The sequence below is a fragment of the Coregonus lavaretus genome (assembly GCF_964263955.1).
Source record: "Coregonus lavaretus genome assembly, chromosome: 26".
NCBI classification, from domain to species: Eukaryota; Metazoa; Chordata; class Actinopteri; order Salmoniformes; family Salmonidae; genus Coregonus; species Coregonus lavaretus.
In genome coordinates this window covers 31,075,621-31,091,675 of record NC_140013.1, presented here as the reverse complement: position 1 = coordinate 31,091,675, position 16,055 = coordinate 31,075,621, and the positions used below count along the sequence as shown (strand labels likewise).

At 46.5% G+C, this 16,055-nt stretch overlaps 1 pseudogene across 1 annotated transcript in view; it reads left to right on the top strand.

The window, feature by feature from the left end:
* Positions 1-969, top strand: part of LOC311101846 (solute carrier family 12 member 9-like) — a 51,551-nt pseudogene extending 50,582 nt beyond the window's left edge. Inside the window, exon 12 of the transcript in view lies at positions 125-969. The product of the transcript in view is annotated as a solute carrier family 12 member 9-like (transcript). The remainder of the gene's footprint in view (positions 1-124) is intronic.
* Positions 970-16,055: the final 15,086 nt, after the last annotated feature.

Here is a 16,055-nt window from a genome sequence, read left to right as displayed (position 1 = left end):
TCACTACTCTCTGATATCATGTATTAGCTATAACTCTGCCCCACCTGTCACTCATACACACCTCTTTCACCATCTCACCCATTCACTCATCTCTCCATCTTTCCATCCCTCTCTGTCTCTCTAGGTGGGATGAGGCCCAACACCTTGGTCCTGGGTTTCTATGATGACTGCACCCCCAAAGACAAACTCACTGACCCCGCCCTCGCAGATGCCACCATCCCCACTCAGGACCCCGAGGACAAACGCCCGCCCTACCACTTCCCCGCCCTGCGGCCGTCCAATGATGGCAAGGAGGGGGGGAATGGAGAAAACGGAAAAGTCATGGGACCCCAAGAATACGTGGCGGTGATCGCAGACGCCATGAAGATGTTGAAGAACGTAGCGCTAGCCCGCTACTTCCACCAGTTCGACCGGGCCTCGACCATCTCCTCGTCCCCAGGGAAGGGTGCTCTGTATGTGGACATTTGGCCCGTCAACCTGCTGAGACCAGACAGCTCCAGCTATATAGACACCTGCTCTCTTTTCCTGCTCCAGCTCGCCTTGCGTCCTAAACATGGTCTGCGCATGGCACCATGCTAGACTCCGCCTCTTTCTGTGTGTGGAAGAAGGGCGGAGCCTGCGGTGCTCTGAGGAGAAGCTGGGTCAGCTGCTGAAGGAGCTGAGGATCAAAGCCAACGTGTACACAGTGCCCTGGGACCAGCAGGTGGCGCTACACTGGCAGAGGCAGGGTGAGGTGGGCAAGAGGAGCAACGCCACAAGGCTGTCGGAGGAGTATCTGTCGGTGGTTAATAGGTTGATCCTGGAGCAGGCCCGCCCCCCTCCGGCCGTGGGTTTCCTGTATTTGCCCCGCCCCCCGACTGACACGCACCGCTACACGGCCTACCTGCGCCAGCTGGACCTGCTCACCAAGGACCTGGGTCCTACCCTGCTCATACACAGGTTACACCTGTGCTCACCACCGACCTCTAGCCCCCGAACTCTAACCCTAAACTCTCACCAGCTGACCCCTGATGAAACCCTTATGTCATCCCCTTACCAAATTGCTGCAGGTAGAAGTGGTACTTAGACAAAGGTCAAGGATCCACTTACCTTCCCCAAAGCTGTACTAATATACACTATATATACAAAAGTATATGGACACCCCTTCAAATTAGTGGATTCGGCTATTTCAGCCACACCCGTTGCTGACAGGTGTATAAAATCGAGCACACAGCCATGCAATCTCCATGGACAAACATAGGCAGCAGAATGACCCATACTGAAGAGATCAGTGACTTTCAATGTGGCACTGTCATAGGATGGCACCTTTTCAACAAGTCAGTTCGTAAAATTTCTGCACTTCCCCAGTTAACTGTAAGTGCTGTTATTGTGAAGTGGAAACGTCTAGGAGCAACAATGGCTCAGCCGCGAAGTGGTAGGCCAAAGAATCTCACAGAACGGGACCGCCGAGTGCTGAGGCGCAAAGCGCGTAAAAATGGTCTGTTCTCGGTTGCAACACTCACTACTGAGTTCCAAACTGCCTCTGGAAGCAATGTCAGCACGAGCTGTTCGTCGGGAGCTTCATGAAATGGGTTTCCATGGCCGAGCAGCCACACACAAACCTAAGATCTTCATGCGCAATGCCAAACGTCGGCTGGAGTGGTGTAAATCTCGCCGCCATTTGACTCTGGTGCAGTGGAAACGCGTTCTCTGGCAGTCCGACAGATGAATCTGGGTTTGGCGGATGCCAGGAGAATGCTGCCTGCCCGAATGCAGAGTGCCAACTGTAAAGTTTGGTGGAGGAGGAATAATGGTCTGGGGCTGTTTTTTATGGTTCGGGCTAGGCCCCTTAGTTCCAGTGAAAGGAAATCTTAATGCTACAGCATACAATGACATTCTAGACGATTCTGTGCTTCCAACTTTGTGGCAACAATTTGGCAAAGGCCCTTTCCTGTTTCAGCATGACAATGCCCCCGTGCACAAAGCGAGGTCCATACAGAAATGGTTTTTCGAGATCGGTGTGGAAGAACTTGACTGGCCTGCACAGAGCCCTGACCTCAACCCTATCGAACACCTTTGGAATTAATTGGAACACTGACTGCGAGCCAGGCCTAATTGCCCAACATCAGTGCCCGACCTCACTAATGTTCTTGTGGCTGAATGGAAGCATGTCCCCCATAGCAATGTTCCAACAACTAGTGGAAAGCCTTCCCAGTATAGTGGAGGCTGTTATAGCAGCAAAGGGGGGACCAACTCCATATTAATGCCCATGCTTTTGGAATGAAACCTTTGACGAGCAGATGTCCACATACTTTTGGTTCCCCTATCCTCTTTATGAATATGGAAGGGTTGCACTGGCCAAAAAGCTAAAAAGTTAATAATAATATATTGATTTTACTCCTTCAGAGGGACTGAAGTCTGATGACACTCTGCCAAGTCATTGGAGCTCAGTAAAATGTTTTATTTTCTGAAATAAAGTATTTTATACAAAATCAGAAACATGTGACCTTAAAAGTTTACAGTTCAAATATGATAATCCAGCGATCTGTTTTATGGAACTATCTATTTATAGCAACAACAACAAAAAATACTTTAAACAAATTTAAGAAATGTATTTAGGTGCTCTTGATCTTTTTTTTCCTTTTAGAAATATTTTCCTTTGTACTGTTATGACTATGTATTAGTGACTGAACCAATCAGAATGCCAAAGTGCCCTTGTGTACCTGGGTGTAGCAGACATTGCACACTCCTCATGTAGGCTTCAGGACCAGTAGTTTCCTTCACCAGGACAAACTCCTGGACCAACTCTAGTCGGCTCCTCTACATGGAATCCCATGGATGTTTACTGAAGGGATGTCTATTCTATATAGATCTATCTCATCTCCATGGAGCCCTTCTATTGGACACCACTCCTATGCAAAGAATGCTGGGATATGACAGGTCCTATGCATCTCAATTACTTTTGCTGGAACACACACATACAGGTAAATGACACATTTTAAAAGCACCATCCAAATCTTATATTTTAAAGTGTATATTGTAATTGAATAAAGAAGCTGTTTTGTGAAGGTTCTGTGTGTTGTCTTTATTTTCATTTCACTGTGTCATCATTGTGCATTAGTTTTGAGTAATGTATCTAAACCTAGTTGAAGTGTTGATTGATGTGTCCATATTCCGGGCCGTAACTATACTCTACTAAAATATAAACGCAACATGTAAAATGTTGGTCCCATGTTTCATGAGTTGAAGTAAAATAACCCAGAAATGTTCCATACGCACAAAAAGCTTATTTTTCTAAATTTTTGACCTCAAATGTGTTTACATCCCTGTTAGTGAGCATTTCTCCTTTGCCAAAATAATCCAACCACCTGACAGGTGTGGCATATCAAAAAGCTGATTAAACAGCATTATCATTACACAGGTGCACCTTGTGATGGGGCAATAAATGGCCACTCAAAAATTTGCAGTTTTGACACACAACACAATGCCACAGATGTCTCAAGTTTTGAGGTAGTGAACAATTGGCATGCTGACTGCAGGAATGTCCACCAGAGCTGTTGCCAGAGAATTGAATGTTAATTTCTCTACCATAAATCAAATGTTATTTTATTCGTCACATGCGCCAAATACCACGTGTAGACCTTACAGTGAAATGCTTACTTACAAGCCCTTAACCAACAATGCAGTTTTAAGAAAGAATACTCAAACAAATCACACACAAAAATACAATATAAAATAATACGAAATAAAAGAAACAAATAATTAAAGAGCAGCAGTAAAAATAACAATAGCGAGGCTATATAAAGGGGATACCGGTATGGCGGTTAGTCGAGGTAATTGAGGTAATATGTACATGTAGGTGGAGTTAGCCGCTTCCAACATGGTTTTAGAGAATGTGTATGTCCAACTGATGCAGACCACATGTAACCATGCCAGCCCAGGACCTCCACATCCGGCTTCTTCACCTGCAGGACCATTGGCTGATGTCACCTTTATGAACAGAGTGTAGGTGGTGGGGTTATGATATGGGCAGGCATAAGCTACTGACAACGAACACAATTGCATTTTATCGATGGCAATTTGAATGCACAGAGATACCCTGATGAGATCGTGATGAGATCCTGAGGCCCATTGTCGTGCCATTCATCAGCTGCCATCACATGTTTCAGCATGATAATGCAATGATCTGTACACAATTTCTGGACGCTGAAAATTTCCCAGTTCTTCCATGGCCTGCATACTCACCAGACATGTCACCCATTGAGCATATTTGGGATGCTCTGGGTCGACGTGTACGACAGCATGTTCCAGTTCCCGCCAATATCCAGCAACTTCGCACAGCCAATGAAGCCGAGCGGGACAACACTCCACAGGCCACAATCAACTGCCTGATCAACTCTATGCGGAGATGTGTCACGCTGCATGAGGCAAATGATGGTCACACCAGATACTGACTGGTTTTCTGATCCACCTTTTTTTAAAGGTATCTGTGAAGAACAGATGCATATCTGTATTCCAAGTCATGTGAAATTCATAGATTAGGGCCTTTTGAATTTATTTAAATTGACTGATTTCCTTATATGAACTGTTGATTGTTGCGTTTATATTTTTGTTCAGTGTACATATAAGGACACCGAGGTCCGGACCTCAGCAATTTTTTCTAATTTGAAAAAAAATCTTCATAAAAATATATGTATTGTACAGTAAAGCAAATAAATTACTGGTCAACGTCAACACCTAAATATTTCTCCAGCGTTGATCAAAGCTCAGAACGCGTATATTCTTGATCTGATTTAGTTCTACACGCGCCTGCCTCTTTGCGAACGAGTGGAATCATGAACAGTATTCTGTTCGTTATGTTCGCCTGCGTCCCCCGGATTAGGCTTTTTAGCAGCACAGGCCGAAGGCTTGAGACGTGAAACGAACTACCCCAGCTGGAGAGAGCGAGTCGGCTCAAGTAGAGACGCTGCTGACAGTGTGTATGCGAGATGCTGGACAAAAAGCAATTTTAAAACCATCCCGCGACTCCTGCGGCGTCTATAGACATCCCTCACAAAACAAACAAAACCGCCTCGCGGAGAATGAGTGCACAACTGGTAAATAGTCACTTATAGATAGATAGTCAGTCAGGTGGCTATCTGCCGGCAGTGACTTCTATTAAATGTTAAAATGGCATTGGCTAGTATTACTTAGGCAGCTAGAAGGATTAAGTAAGCTAACGTTAAACGGAGACTACTGTCGTATCGAGTAAATGCTGGCAATTATTGCTGATAAACAAAGGAGTCCGCTCATACTGAACCTTGATCATAAGTTTATTCATATCACAAGCTTTCAGCATAAGTTTTACAGGTGTCATGCCCACCCGGAGAGCGACGTCCCAGATTGCAATGGTCGCTCTAACCTCTTCTTCGTCCAGCATATACTTATAAACAATGCAAAAATATGGGTTGCTCCCTCTGCTGTCCAATCACCTGTCTCCCCTGGGGCGTCACCCTACAAATGGCTACTTTTGAACTAAGATAAACATCCGTTCAGTTCCACATGAAAAACATTAACAAAGACATAATCCTAATACACTACACTACCTCAGCAGGTGCAAAAACTAGCCTACTAAATTCTCATATTAACTTTGCTTTAAAGAGAGTAGGCTACTGAGACAGACAGTGATGTGGCGCTCAGTGGTGAAGCTGACTACTAAAACTGAAGGAGGCTGCAATGCATGCAGGAGAAGCAGAGGAGTAAGGAAGCAAGCAGAGAGAGAGCTTAGTTCAGTGGTGGTTCCCAAAATTGGGGTCGGGGTCCCCTGAGAAAATCTGTACTCAATATGAACATCTCCACATCTTCCCTATAGGCCTAAGCATACATCAAAATGCGAACAATACAGTTCCAAAAATGTTTTTGTTTATATCGGTGGTTATCTCTCAATCGCCCACTGGAGTTTATAGTGTACCCATTACCCACCCTTTTTTACCACTACATCACTGATATTAATACAGAATCATAAGTAATATTCTAATAATTCATGTGGATGTGCTAATACGATTTTCTGCGGGCTCCATTGATGTCTGTTTGTGTGGTGCTGTATTAGTAATGCCTATAATACAAATATTAACGCCAGTGGAGGCTGGTGGGAGGAGCTATAGGAGGACGGAGTCAAACGTGGTTTCCATATGTTTGATGTGTTTGATACCGTTCCATTTATACCATTCCAGCCATTACAATGAGCCCGTCCTCTTATAGCTCCTCCCACCAGTCTCCACTGATGAACTCTTTGCAATTGAGAAAAGAGATATCTATGTAAAGAGTTGATGATTTTATGCAATTCATCATTACAACTGACTGCTCTGTCGTAGCCAGCCGCGACCGGGAGACCCATGGGGCGGCGCGCAATTGGCCCAACGTCGTCCAGGGTAGGGGAGGGAATGGCCGGCAGGGATGTAGCTCAGTTGGTAGAGCATGGCGTTTGCAACGCCAGGGTTGTGGTTTCGATTCCCACGGGGGGCCAGTATGAAAAATAAAAAAATTATGTATGCACTCACTAACTGTAAGTCGCTCTGGATAAGAGCGTCTGCTAAATGACTAAAATGTAAATGTAAATGAGCAGTCGCTGATGCTACATGTCAGTGTGAATAATTTTAACTCAAACCCTGGTTATGGCCCTCCCTATGGCAACCTCTGGGTGTGTCAAGGTTAATTAGTTAATGTGCCTTGTGCCAACTGTGCTGTGTTTTTTCAAATAAACTAGACTTGGATGGAGAGATGGGAAGCTCCAGTCCAGACAGAGAGACACAGCCAACATTTCCAGCCAGCCAAATTGCCCTGTCCCCTAGCTGGCAACTATAAAATAAATGGAGGTAAGGTAAGGGAGAGATTTGAAAAATTACCCAACATAACCATGAATATCTGGTCAGAAAATGGAGCTGAACAGTGATTGAGATAAAGAGCCACACTTTGAAAGTGCTTTAGAAGACATGGTATTTGGTGTAAGATTTCTCTATTTGCCCTGAAAAGGTCAAAGGAAGTATGTGACTTGTGTAATGTGTTTGTATGATCAGAGAGCCTCAATTTCCTCTGACAGTTTTAAAACCTGACATGAGAAATCTTATTGCTCTGGGATAGTAGGAAATAGGGAGAGTGAAGGAGAGGGGGAAAGAGGGAGTGCAGCAAGAACGGATGGGGTATGTTTCCCAGGGGCTTGTGTGTGTGTGTGTGTGTGTGTGTGTGTGTGTGGGCGCGTATGTCTCTCTCACTGTTAGGGTCCTGGCTATGTGTGGGGGTGTTGCGGAGCCCCTAGTGTATAACAGACTTGAAACCCTGTTTAGAGGGACAACATGTCACACTCACCAAGACTCACACTGCCAACCCCTGACCACTGGGCACACCACAGGGAGACATATTGTCTACATACGCCTCTGATCACTTTGAATTACCACTCTCGTGATCAGATCTCTCTCCTTTCTCGCTCTCCTCTCTCTCTTCTCTCTCTTCTCTCTCTCTTCTCTCTCTCCACTCTCTATCCACTCTCTCTTTCTCTCTCTCTCTCTCTCTCTCTCTCTCTCTCTCTCTCTCTCTCTCTCTCTCTCTCTCTCTCTCTCGTCTCTCTCTTGTCGCTCTCCTTTCTCTCTCTCTCTTGTCTCTCTCTTGTCTCTCTTTCTCTCGTCTCTCTCCTCTCTCTTCTCTCTCTCACTCTCTCTCTCCCTCTCACTCTCTCTCTCCTCTCTCGCTCTCTCTTTCTCAGGGTATGAGTTATATCAGAATGCTAATTGTTTCATCTGGTTAACTTTACATGAGATGCAGATTGTCAGAGTCATCAGGAGGGAAGGGGAAGATGGAGGGAAGGGACTTGGGACTTCGTCACAATGACACTAGGCAAGATTAGTAATGAAGGAGAGATTTGTGAGTGTTTGAGAGGGATACAAATGTAGTATGATACACAAATAAGGCAATGAATGGAAAAGCCCTGGTATGGTACAGTACAGTAATTGAAAGAGCCAACATACCATGATGCCCCTTGCGTCAGCGTCTACAACTTGATTGGAGTCCACCTGTGGTAAATTCAATTGATTGGACATGATTTGGAAAGCTACACACCTGTCTGCCTGTCCAAATAAGGTCCCACAATTCTCAGTGCATGTCAGAGCAAAAACAAAGCCTTGAGGTCGAAGGAATTGTCCATAGAGCTCCGAGACAGGATTGTGTCGAGGCACAGATCTGGGGAAGGGTACCCAGAAATTTCTGCAGCATTGAAGGTCCCCAAGAACACAGTGGCCTCCATCATTCTTAAATGGAATAAGTTTGCAACCACCAAGACTCTTCCTAGAGCTGGCCGCCCGGACAAACTGAGCAATCGGGGGAGAAGGGCCTTGGTCAGGGAGGTGACCAAGAACCTGATGGTCACTCTGACAGAGCTCTAGAGTTCCTCTGTGGAGATGGGAGACCCTTCCAGAAGGACAACCATCTCTGCAGCATTCCACCAATCAGGCCTTTATGGTAGAGTGGCCAGACGGAAGCCACTCCTCAGTAAAAGGCACATGACAGCCCGCTTGGAGTTTACCAAAAGGTACCTAAAGTACTCTGATCATGAGAAACAAGATTCTCTGGTCTGATGAAAACAAGATTGAACTCTTTGGCCTGAATGCCAAGCGTCACATCTGGAGGAAACAAGGCACCATCCCTACGGTGAAGCATGGTGGTGGCAGCATCATGCTTTGGGGATGTTTTTCAGCGGCTAATCAGGATGGGGGGAAAGATGAACGGAGCAAATTACAGAGAGATCCTTGATGAAAACCTGCTCCATAGAGCTCAGGACCTCAGACTGGGGCGAAGGCTCACCTTCCAACAGGACAATGACCCTAAGCACACATCCAAGACAACGCAGGAGTGTCTGTAATCGAGGCTGTAAACGCTGCCAAAGGTGCTTCAATAAAGTACTGATAAAAGGGTCTGAATACTTATATAAATTTGATATTTAAGTTTTTTATTTTTAATAAAAACCTGTTTTTGCTTTGTCATTATGGGGTATTGTGTGTAGATTGATGAGGGGGAAAAATTATTTAATCCAATTTAGAATAAGGCTGTAAGGTAACAAAATGTGTAAAAAGTCAAGGGGTCTGAATACTTTCTGAATGCACTGTATTTGTGTCGGGGAGATCGTTGTATGTGTGTGAGTGTGTTTCAGATAGAGAGATGCTGGATATTAGATTGGGGTTGGGACATCCTGTATGCCCTCCTCTATTCTGATACACCTGTCTCTCAGATTCCAGTGAATCTGACCAGGAAATGTCATTCTGCCATAAACTCACCCTTCAATGCAACTACATTTTCCAATTTAATCAGAATTCGGAACCTCAATGTCATTGGAGAAATGAAGGCTCAAAAATACATTCTTGCGTTGATGAGAAAGACAAGAGCTAAGATTGAATCAAGGCTTCAAGTTGAGCAGGTTACTAGTTTTAAGATCTCTGTAGGGTTCTCTGTAATGGCATGGCAGGCTCTCCAGTGATGAAACCGCAAGCAGCACTATGGGGCTGATTCCGACCTGAGTTAAGCGCGTAAATGGAACGTAATTCCCTTTTTATCTACTTGTTTCTCTATGCGTATTCTGACATTGAATTTAAGCATGAGAATAGCATGCTATTCACCCGCTATTCATTCGGGTGGAGATCTAAGAAATTAAGGTGTGGCGGAGGTGTATCTACAGATACGCCGTATTCTGACCTTGACTAAATTCCCTCATAATTCCACCGTCTTTATGCTGAGGAAACCATGAATAAAGTCGAGCGAAGATGCCGGTTCCAAGTGGAATATAATCTACTTTATTTTTTCCGATACAAATAACAGCATTTTCCATGCAATGTAATGTATAAATCGATAAGCGCTATTGATAAGAGCTTGGTAAATGAGTAATCCGTTTGTTAAAGAGGATTGTAAATACACATAGCAATTATTTTAGATGATTTTTCCTTATGATCCCTGGAGACTAATGTGAAACCAGTCATTGCAGCCCCTTTTCCACAGTGAAGTAGGCTATAAATAGCCGTTATTCAGAATTTTTATTGTGTTCTCTCATAATTTGAAGACGCCAACTATAAGATTCTGTAGGGCTGAACCTGCCGAGTTGATGTATGCGCTTTAGAATGTTTTAATTATATGCCAAGGCTCTTCTCCTTTTTATTTTATCATTTGTATCATGTTAACTATTAACCACTATCGGGAGCTACCGTCAGTAATACTCACATACATTTATAACTGTCACTGTAGTGTTCGTTTTCTTCAATTTGTAGCTCACATTTTGCATCATTTCATTCCATTCCGTTTACCTTTCTTTCCTCTGTCATGTCTGTGTAGTTGTTCCTGAGGGTCGCTAGCATTAGTGGATCATATTAGGCTAACATTGTGCAATAATTTGGGACATGTAGCCTTTTGAATCATTATGGAAATCAGACCACACGTAGCAGGTTCATGACGACTGTACCATTGTTATACAGTTCCATGATTAGGGTAGATATATAGGACTATTGTTGAACCCTTATTATTTTTTATTTTTTTATTTCACCTTTATTTAACCAGGTAAGCCAGTTGAGAACAGGTTCTCATTTACAACTGCGACCTGGCCAAGATAAAACAAAGTAGTGCAATAAAAACAACACAGAGTTACATATGGGGTAAAAAACATAAAGTCAGAAATACAACAGAAAATATATATACAGTGTGTGCAAATGTAGCAAGTTATGGAGGTAAGGCAATAAATAAGCTATAGTGCAGAATAATTACAATAGTATTAACACTGGAATGCTAGATGTGCAAGAGATTATGTGCAAATAGAGATACTGGGGTGCAAAATAGCAAAATAAATAACAATATAGGGATGAGGTAGTTGGGTGGACTAATTTCAGATGGGCTGTGTACAGGTGCAGTGATCGGTAAGGTGCTCTGACAACTGATGCTTAAAGTTATTGAGGGAGATAAGAGTCTCCAGCTTCAGAGATTTTTGCAATTCGTTCCAGTCATTGGCAGCAGAGAACTGGAAGGAATGGCGGCCAAAGGAGGTGTTGGCTTTGGGAATGAACAGTGAGTGTCACACCCTGGCTAATGGACTCTAGTTATTGAGCCAGAGTGTGTTTGTGTCTATGTTTTCTGTTTCTATGTTGGGTGTTCTAGGTTGTTTAGTTCTATGTTTAACTGAGTGACTCCCAATCAGAAGCAACGAGTGTCAGCTGTGTGCTGGTTGTCTCTGATTGGGAGCCATACTTAACTGTCTGTGTTTCACTTTGTGTTTGTGGGTTTTTGTTCCGTGTCGGTATGTTTAACCGTGGACTTCACGAATCGTGTTTTGTTTGTTACTTTAATTTAATAAAGTCATGTTTGGTTCACACGCTGCGCCTTGGTCTACTTCGCCTTCCCACGATCGTGACAGAAAAACCCACCATACAACGACCAAGCAGCGTGTCCAGGAACACACGCAGGAGGTGACTCTGGTGGATGTCCTCCTCGGTTGGGGGCAGATTACCGAGGAGGAGGCCGTCCGGTACCGGAGGGCAATGAAGGGGGAGACCCAGGCAGGAGAGGAGCAGCGGCGTCAGCAGTGCCATCGTCGGACGGACGAGAGGCACCCCCAAGAATTTTTTAGGGGGGGGCACACGGCATGGGCGACTGGGCAGCAGGAGGCTGCCACAGGGCGTAATAGGAGAAGAGGAGAGAAGGCCACCGGGTTTTGGGGGCCAGAAGGCAGGTTGGCGGAGCCTGGATGGAGAGCAGAGCCAACTCCCCGTACTCAGGCATGGCAGCATGAGACTGGGCAGGTTCCGCGGTATGCGGAGCTGCGCACTGTGCCACGAGTGGTCCGGCATAGTCCGGTACGTCCTGTGCGAGCACCCCGCACGTGTTGTGCGAAGGTGGGCATGCAGCCAGGACGGAGTGTGCCGGCTCAGCGCTCGGGGCCTCCAGTGCATCTCCTCGGTCCCGGATATCCTGCGCCAGTATCACGTGCTGTTATGCCAGTACGGGTACACAGCCCTGTACGTCCTGTGCTGATGCCTCACACAGAGTGTGTGAAGGTAGGCATTCAGCCATGACGGGTTGTGGCAGCTCTTCACTCCAGGTCTCCTATCCGTCTCCATAGCCCAGTCCGGCCTGTCCCTGCTCCACGCACCAAGCCTACGGTGTGCGTCGACAGCCCTGCCCGGCCTGTTCCTGCTCCACGCACCAAGCCTACGGTGTGCGTCGCCAGCCCTGCCCGGCCTGTCCCTGCTCCACGCACCAAGCCTACGGTGTGCGTCGACAGCCCTGCCCGGCCTGTTCCTGCTCCACGCACCAAGCCTACGGTGTGCGTCGCCAGCCCTGTCCGGCCTGTCCCTGCTCCACGCACCAAGCCTACGGTGTGCGTCGACAGCCCTGCCCGGCCTGTTCCTGCTCCACGCACCAAGCCTACGGTGTGCGTCGCCAGCCCTGTCCGGCCTGTCCCTGCTCCACGCACCAGGCCTGCGGTGTGCATCGTCAGCCCAGCCCGGCCTGTCCCTGTTCCACGCACCAAGCCTACGGTGTGCGTCGTCAGCCTGGTCCAGCCCGTTCCTGCCACTCGCACCAAGCCAGGGGTGCGAGTCGTCAGCCTGGTCCAGCCCGTTCCTGCCACTCGCACCAAGCCAGGGGTGCGAGTCGTCAGCCTGGTTCAGCCCGTTCCTGCTACTCGCACCAAGCCCGGGGTGCGAGTCGTCAGCCTGGTAAGACCGGTCAGCTGCTCCACAACGGAGCGTAAGCAATCCGCTCCGTCAATGTCCAGTCCAGATCCAGCCAGCGGGGTCAGACCGGACCAGGGGCGCTATGGGGGGTTGATTGGAGGGTGGTGGGCAAGGCCGGAGCCAGAACCGTCGCCGAGGAGGTATGCCCACCCAGCCCTCCCTTGTTTAGCCCTTATTGAGGCGCGGTCGCAGTCCGCGCCTTTAGGGGGGGGGTACTGTCACACCCTGGCTAATGGACTCTAGTTATTGAGCCAGAGTGTGTTTGTGTCTATGTTTTCTGTTTCTATGTTGGGTGTTCTAGGTTGTTTAGTTCTATGTTTAACTGAGTGACTCCCAATCAGAGGCAACGAGTGTCAGCTGTGTGCTGGTTGTCTCTGATTGGGAGCCATACTTAACTGTCTGTGTTTCACTTTGTGTTTGTGGGTTTTTGTTCCGTGTCGGTATGTTTAACCGTGGACTTCACGAATCGTGTTTTGTTTGTTACTTTAATTTAATAAAGTCATGTTTGGTTCACACGCTGCGCCTTGGTCTACTTCGCCTTCCCACGATCGTGACAGTGAGATATACCTGCTGGAGCGCAGACTACGGGTGGGTGCTGCTATGGTGACCAATGAGCTAAGATAAGGCGGGGATTTGCCTAGCAGTGATTTATAGATGGCCTGGAGCCAGTGGGTTTGACGACGAACATGTAGTGAGGACCAGCCAACAAGAGCGTACAGGTCACAGTGGTGGGTAGTGTATGGGGCTTTGGAGACAAAACGGATGGCACTGTGATAGACTACATCCAATTTGCTGAGTAGAGTGTTGGAGGCTATTTTGTAAATGACATTGCCGAAGTCAAGGATCGGTAGGATAGTCAGTTTTACGAGGGCATGTTTGGCAGCATGAGTGAAGGAGGCTTTGTTGCGAAATAGGAAGCCGATTCTAGATTTAACTTTGGATTGGAGATTCTTTATGTGAGTCTGGAAGTTGAGTTTACAGTCTAACCAGACACCTAGGTATTTGTAGTTGTCCACATACTCTAGGTCAGACCCGTCGAGAGTGGTGATTCTAGTCGGGTGGGCGGGTGCCAGCAGCGTTCGATTGAAAAGCATGCATTTAGTTTTACTAGTGTTTAAGAGCAGTTGGAGGCTACTGAAGGATTGTTGTATGGCATTGAAGCTCGTTTGGAGGTTTGTTAACACAGTGTCCAATGAAGGGCCAGATGTATACAAAATGGTGTCGTCTGCGTAGAGGTGGATCTGAGAGTCACCAGCAGCAAGAGCGACATCATTGATATACACGGAGAAAAGTGTCGGCCCAAGAATTGAACCCTGTGGCACCCCCATAGAGACTGCCATAGGTCCAGACAACAGGCCCTCCGATTTGACACACTGAACTCTATCTGAGAAGTAGTTGGTGAACCAGGCGAGGCAGTCATTTGAGAAACCAAGGCTATTTAGTCTGCCAATAAGAATGCGGTGGTTGACAGAGTCGAAAGCCTTGGCCAGGTCGATGAAGACGGCTGCACAGTACTGTCTATTATCAATCGCGGTTATAATATCGTTTAGGACCTTGAGCGTGGCTGAAGTGCACCCGTGACCAGCTCGGAAACCGGATTGCATAGCGGAGAAGGTACGGTGGTATTCGAAATGGTCGATGATCTGTTTGTTAACTTGGCTTTCGAATACTTTCGAAAGGCAGGGCAGGATGGATATAGGTCTGTAGCAGTTTGGATCTAGAGTGTCACCCCCTTTGAAGAGGGGGATGACCGCGGCAGCTTTCCAATCTCTGGGGATCTCAGACGTAATGAAAGAGAGGTTGAACAGACTAGTAATAGGGGTTGCGACAATTTCGGCGGCTAGTTTTAGAAAGAAAGGGTCCAGATTGTCTAGCCCAGCTGATTTGTAGGGGTCCAGATTTTGCAGCGCTTTCAAAACATCAGCTGTCTGAATTTGTGTGAAGGAGAAGCGGGGGGGGCATGGGCAAGTTGCAGCAGAGGGTGCAGAGTTGGTGGCCGGGTTAGTGGTAGCCAGATGGAAAGCATGGCCAGCTGTAGCAAAATGCTTGTTGAAATTCTCGATTATTGTAGATTTATCGGTGGTGATAGTGTTTCCTAGCCTCAGTGCAGTGGGCAGCTGGGAGGAAGTGCTCTTATTCTCCATGGACTTTACAGTGTCCCAAAACTTTTTGGAGTTAGTGCTACAGGATGCAAATTTCTGTTTGAAAAAGTTAGCCTTTGCTTTCCTGACTGCTTGTGTATATTGGTTCCTAACTTCCCTGAAAAGTTGCATATCGCGGGGGCTATTTGATGCTAATGCTGTACGCCACAGGATGTTTTTGTGCTGGTCAAGGGCAGTCAAGTCTGAGGAGAACCAGGGGCTATATCGGTTCTTAGTTCTGTATTTTTTGAATGGGGCATGTTTATTTAAGATTGAGAGGAAATTACTTTTAAGGAACAACCAGGCATCCTCTACTGACGGAATGAGATCTATATCCATCCAGGATACCTGGGCCAGGTCAATTAGGAAGGCCTCCTCGCTAAAGTGTTTTAGGGAGCGTTTGACAGTGATGAGGGGTGGTCGTTTGACCGCGGACCCATTACGGACGCAGGCAATAAGGCAGTGATCGCTGAGATCCTGGTTGAAGACAGCTGAGGTGTATTTAGAGGGTTAGTGGGAGCTCTGAGAGTTGTGTGTGTTAATGTGCTCAGGTCAGGTAGCGTGTCACACACCTGTGTTCTCTGGCTCATTTCTGTGTCTGGGGCACTTTATTGTCTGGGAAAAGGATGACCTGCTGTTAATACACACACACAAACAGTTGGAAGTCTGGCCAATGTCAAATTGTCAACAGCAGTTATTATGAGACAGGAAATAGCAGAATTATCTATCTATCTATCTATCTATCTATCTATCTATCTATCTATCTATCTATCTATCTATCTATCTATCTATCTATCTATCTATCTATCTATCTATCTATCTATCTATCTATCTATCTATCTATCTATCTATCTATCTATCTATCTATCCCATCTTATCTCTATTTTTCTTTCTCTCTCTCTCTCTCTCTCTCTCTCTCTCTCTCTCTCTCTCTCTCTCTCTCTCTCTCTCTCTCTCTCTCTCTCTCTCTCTCTCTCTGTCTCTCAAGCGCACACACACAGACATGCTGCATATTGATTGGGCTGTTTGCTCGTTGCGGTGGCTGCTTTAGGTGTCCTAATCTGGGGAGATAACGAGCTTGCAGGGCGTTATTACCACAAAGAGGAGCCACGCGCCGTCTTCCTGCCTGCCTGCCCGCCCGCCTCTTTACCCCCTGACCACCACTAAACAACAATAACAACTCACAATGAGTTTTAGA